Source organism: Giraffa tippelskirchi, chromosome 8 (assembly GCF_054371585.1).
Source record: "Giraffa tippelskirchi isolate mGirTip1 chromosome 8, T2T-mGirTip1v1.2.pri, whole genome shotgun sequence".
NCBI lineage: Eukaryota > Metazoa > Chordata > Mammalia > Artiodactyla > Giraffidae > Giraffa > Giraffa tippelskirchi.
Window position 1 is genome coordinate 55,942,125 of NC_137282.1, and position 6,000 is coordinate 55,948,124.

General features: G+C 38.7%; 1 pseudogene across 1 annotated transcript; it reads left to right on the top strand.

Moving 5' to 3' along the window:
• Window positions 1-1,506: 1,506 nt before the first annotated feature.
• Window positions 1,507-2,928, top strand: LOC145516330 (box C/D snoRNA protein 1 pseudogene; annotated as a pseudogene). The gene has a single exon (XR_014061304.1). The product of XR_014061304.1 is annotated as a box C/D snoRNA protein 1 pseudogene (transcript).
• Window positions 2,929-6,000: the final 3,072 nt, after the last annotated feature.

Below are 6,000 nucleotides of genomic sequence, written 5' to 3' on the forward strand. Positions count from 1 at the left end.
AAGGAAGGAATATATTGAAACATTTGCTCTGAGAAAATCGCCAAGAGGGTGAAGAGTTTCAGAAAGCTTAAGCACCTCATGTGAAAGAACTTACGTCTTCCTGCCCTGCCCCGCTCCCCAGAAGGGAGAGCCAAGAGTGCAGACAAAGCTGGAGGGGGACCACTGAGTCCTCGTTAATAATGCAGAGGAGATCATAAGCTTAAATGCAGTGATGACTAAAACCTGAAGACATTTATCTCAGATGCTAGCTGGTTGGCCAGTTGATTGTAAAATTGCATGTGATTTATGTGTGTGATTTATGTATCTATAGTGAAACGTTCCTTTTCCTCACTCCATTCCTTGGCAAACTAGTCATAATGCTGTTATTATTGTATCAAAATTACATAGAAATATCACCCTAAGTACATCTATTTTTAAAATGGTTAGGAAAACCTGCCATACCCTGTAATGCTCTTGCTATTAAATCAAATTTTTTAAAAAGACAATAGGATAAAAATACAAATAGAAGTGTGAGTAATCTAGTTACTGAATGCTTAATATATTGAAAAACTTACAGAAATATGTCTCTATAAAAATATATGTTGGGAAACTTGATAAAAAAATGGAAGTGGCCAATGAATATGTATGGTAATACTTCTGAAATATAATCATGGAAACTTATAATGGTAAAAATCATTACTATAGAATTATGATAGTAAACGTTCAATATTGGAATAGATGAAACAAGGATATGAGTAAAATAATTGCCAAATATCACTCAGCATCACCCAGTACTTTGATTGCTTTTTGAGAAGTTACTAGAATATCGCCATTTTTTTCTATGAGAAAAATAATGAGTTGTGTAACATCTTAAATCATATTTGCAAACAATTTTCCAAAGCCATGAGTCAGACAAAGCTTTCTTTTTGGAAGATTCATGCTATCTCCTACTCATACTGTTGCCTTTCTCCACACAGGGAGATGACAATTCAGCCTGGCTCTTAAAACGTAAGCAAACCCACCTGACCATTTGACGACAAGATACAACCCAACTCCACCCATCTCCTTCCCTTGCCTGGGTCCAGTCTTCCCACCTCTCATCCCAGTGCACAGGAGGCTGTTTCCTAAGGTTCACTCCATTCAGGGAACTCGTGTCAAGACTCAGCATGTACGTCCATTGCTCTAACAGCACTGGAGGTTAGGTACTGGTGTATTCTAACATTAAAAACAAGGACACTGGCAGTTGGCCCCACGTGTTCAAGTCACAGAATGGCTTTGGGCAGAGCCAGGACTCAAACGTAGGTACCTGTTATCACAGCATTAGAGTTTTCATCCGCCGTGATGCCTGTGTCTCACTGAGTCCCCACACGGCTCGGTGAGAACTGGTTTACCTCAGGCAGAGTTTACACTGCACTGCTTCAGCCATAGTCATGTTAAAGGGGCTCCATATTATTGATAAAAGTACTGTTTTGGGAACCAAACACATAGAAGGATGGAGTGGCAACAGAGGTCAAGGATCTTGAGCTGATGGATGTTGCTGCTGAAAGTGAAGAGATGTCGGGAGGAGGACTCCAGAGGGAAGCGGAGGGGGCGCGGCCAAGTCTCGAGTGGGATCAAGGGAGAGTCAGGGGTACAGTAAGGACGGAGGAGTCCGGCGATGGAGAGGCGGAGAATGGTCTGACCGGAATGGAGAAGACAGGGGCAGGGGACAAGAAAGTAGACGAAGAGCCGAGGAGATGCGAATGGACCTAACGGTTGTGAAGCAAGAAGTAATGGACTGGTCAGAAATGGTAGAAGGCACGCTGAATGGCCCGTGGGTAAAGCAGGAGGAGGACGGACCTGAAAAGAGGAAAAACCAGGTACATTGGCGGTGAAGCAGGAGATGGATAGTAGTTTGATGGTGAAAGAAGAAAAGGTGGAAGAAACAGAGATAAAGGAAGAGAAAGTGAAGGTGAAGGAAGAAGTGATGGACTGGCTAGAAGTGAAGGAAGAGAAGAGAGATAGCTTGGAGATTAAACATGAGGAAGTGTCTCGTGATCAGAATATTAAAAAGGAGGAAATAATGGATGAAGCATATGTAAAAGAAGAGAAGTATTTCCCTGAAGAAGAAATGATGGATGATACAGAGGTGAAAGAAGAGCCTTAGATAAATCCCTCAGTGGGCTCCAAGCGGAAACTGGACATGTCAAGATGGGAAACTTGTGGTACAGAAGAAGCAAAATACAGATGTCCACATTGTTTGCGAAATTCCTGCAGTTTGCCCTGTGTAAAGAAACACAAAGCAGAACTAACATGTAACGGACTTCAAGATAAAACTGCATATGTTTCAATACAACAGTTTATTGAAATGAATCTCCTAAGTGATTATCGATTTTTGGAAGATGTGGCAAGAACAGCAGACCATATTTCTAGAGATGCTTTCTTGAAAAGACCAATCAGCAATAAAAATATGTACTTTATGAAAAATCGTGCTCGAAAGCAAGGTATTAATTTAAAACTTCTACCCAATGGATTCACAAAAAGGAAAGAAAATTCAATATTTTTTGATTAAAAAAAAAATGACAGTTTTGTTGGCATGTGAAGCTTCAATTTCCTCAGAGCTAAGCTGTGTATGTAGAAAAAAGAGTACCAGATGATAAAACTATTAATGAAATCCTAAGACCTTACATTCATCCTGAAAAGTCTGATCCTGTAATTCGTCAAAGGTTGAAAGCCTACATTTGCTCTCAGACTGGGGTCCGAATTTTAATGAAGGTGGAAAATACGCAGCAAAATTTAGTAAGATATTATGAGCTGGATCCTGACAAAAGTCTCCTTGACAATTTGAGGGGCAAAGTGATCATTGAGTACCCAACATTACATGTGGTATTAAAAGAATACAGTAATGACATGCAAGTTCTTCACCAAGTGAAAAGTGAATCTATTAAGAACATTGGTGATGAAAACTGAGGACTTCTTTTGGAGGAAGAATGTGACAATACCCAGATAGTGGCAGAGGACCTTGTTGGAAGATTTGGGGGTACTTTCACTTGGTCATTGGAAAGTTTTGTTTCTCTGAAAAGTGATTAAACCATCTTGGAAAAAAAAATTTTTAATGTATTTTTTAGCTTTCTGAATTGACTTGTAAGTATCAGATTTTAATATGCTTTATTCTGTAGGCTGAAAACTTTGTTAGTTTGATCCAAGGATCCTGCGTTAGCCAAAAGTTGGCATTTTCTTTAGCGGAACCTCACTAAAGAAGGGCCATATGGCACACCATCTAGCCACAGGAGGACTGGTGCCTCAGATGCCCATTCTTGTCCTTGGGATTTGTATGTAACTTAACCTCTTGAGACAACTGAATGGATCTTTTATACTTGGGTGGCACCTGGTATGATGTCCTATGTAAAAGGTTGTACAAGTACTAGGAACTGCTATTTCTTAGTCAGTTCAGAGAATCAGTGGCTCCACATTGTTGTTTGAACCGTCAGTGCTCACAAAGCTGGCTTTCCTTGTTCACACAGTGAACTGTGTCTTGCTGTGAATTCTGTGCCTTTCACCCCATTCCAACTCTCCTCTTGACATTACCACACAGGGTGTTGTGATGAGCAGTTTTATGCTATGTTTGGAAACATCTAGCAATAGCTAAAGAAGAAACACATGGAACTCTTCAAAGTGCTTTGGGAATGTGTATGTGTATTTATGTATATACATGATTTAATTTATTCCTTATGGCAGCTCTGTATACATTATGGTCTCAGTTATTAAAATTAAAGTTTCCTAGTTTTATTGGAAAAAAAAAAGTACTGTTTTGCCTCCTCACTAAAATGCTGGATTGAGGTAAGAAAATTGTTTCTATTCTGGTAGGCCTGACCAAGGATTCATTTCCCAATGATCCTCTTCTGTTTGCCTGGAACAGTTCGTTACATTAGTTTTCCAATTATTTTTCCTTCTTATTGTTTCAGAACCACTTTATACTCTCAAAGAATTAAGGAGTGTTCCAAAGGAGCTTTTGATTATGAGTTTTCCATCTGTTGATATAGAACACAAATCAGATTGGTTAATATGACTACCAATGTCATAAGAAGTGTTTTAAAAAATAGCAGGAAGCTGTCTAGTTCACAGTAGCTGACATAACTTTTCCAAAATTCTAATTTTCACTTGAAAGCTCAAATTTTGTCATTGGAAACAGGTTTTGTCAGCTGTTTTCTTTGAAGAAAATGCCTCACTTTATTCATTTTTAAGAAGAGTAGCTGCCAAATATCTATGTTTGAAAAGCCATGGTTGGTCTGTCAGTTATTTTTTCAAATATAAAAGGTGTTCTGTGGAAAAATAGCTAGTGTTGTTTGTAACTGAAATAATCACACAATCAATTTTTCTTGAGATAACTATTACATCCCACTTTAACACCTAAAATATTTTTAAAAGGATGTATACTAAAGGGTTGAGATTTAATAATAATGATTTTTACCGCTTCATCTAGGACATTCTTAAGTATAACCCTTTTTGAAATAAAATGCATTGATTTGTTTTATGGGAGTGTGTAGCAGGGAGGAATACAATGCCTGCTAGTACCGTTTCCTGCCACGACTTTGATTCACATGCCAGAAGTTTTAACCACCACTGCATCTGCATCAATAGTGAAAATATCAACACTTCTTTTCTGAAATAAAACAAGAGTTTAAAAAAGTTATTCAATAGTTCAAATATTTCAACACCACTTGAGAGTTGTGTTAAATATTCATGCACTGGCTTCTACTGTATAGCATAATGAATCACCCATACAAATACATATATCCCCTTCCTTTTGGGTAAGGCAACTATGTTGTCATTGTTCAGTTGCTCAGTCTTGTCTGACTCTTTGTGATTCCGTGGACTGCAGCACTCCAGGCTTCCCTCTTCTTCACTATTTCCCAGGTTTGCTCAGATTCATGTCCAATGAATCGGTGATGTCATCCAACCATCTCATCCTCTGTGATCCCCTTCTCCTCCTGCCTTCAATCTTTCCCAGCATCAGGGTCTTTTCCAGTGAGTCAGCTCTTCACATCAGGTGGCCAAAGGTTTGGAGGAGCTTCAGCTTCAGCATCAGTCCTTCTAATGAATATTCAGGACTGATTTCCTTTAGAATTGACTGGTTTGATCTCCTTGCTGTCCAAGGGACTCTCAAGAGTCTTATCCAGCACCACAATATGAAAGCATCAATTCTTTGGCGCTCAGCCTTCTTTACAGTCCAGCTCTCACATCCATACATGACTACTGGAAAAACCATAGCTTCAACTAGATGGACCTTTGTCAGCAAAGAAGTGTCTCTGCTTTTTCATACACTGTCTAGATTTTTCATAGCTTTTCTTCCAAGGCGCAAGTGTCTTTTAATTTCATGGCTTCAGTCACTGTCCACAGTGATAAAAAAAGTAATTTTAAAAAACTTAAAAAATTAAATTTTGAGAAAAAATGATCCAGGTACTGGGAAATCTTTTTTAATCAACTATTTGGTGTTCCTATTGGACCAATGTGAGCAAAATAGCAAGTCCTCTCACATCTAGAAGTTTAGTCATGTGTAAGGCAAAGTGCAATTCTGTCACTTAGATATTGACTCAGTCTTTGTGTTTGTAGCAAAATTTGTGAATCAACAAGTTACTGAATCTGGGAAAGCAACACTGGTTCATATGGTGCATTTGCACCCTGCAGGCATTCAGCCGTGGGTGTCTCAGCTGCTCTGTGGTCCCCCAGACAAAATACAGTGCAGTGACTCACCCTGGAAGATGCTTCCTGGCTTTCTCATTTCTGGTGTGAAACTCTTTAACAGTTTGTGTGTCTTAAAGAGCTATGCTTCATATAGTCAATTCCTTTTTCTTTAGTCTTTGAATGATTAGTCTCAAAATGATGCCTGTCACCCTAATGTTTTTCAAAATGTTCTATTACGTAAGATTCAATACAGTTAATTGTTAATGTCGATGAAGACAGGAAAAATTGTCCTCATCACCTTTTAATTTTTATATATAGTTTTACCCAGTTTCTTTGGAGTAGAGTCTTTCTCTCATG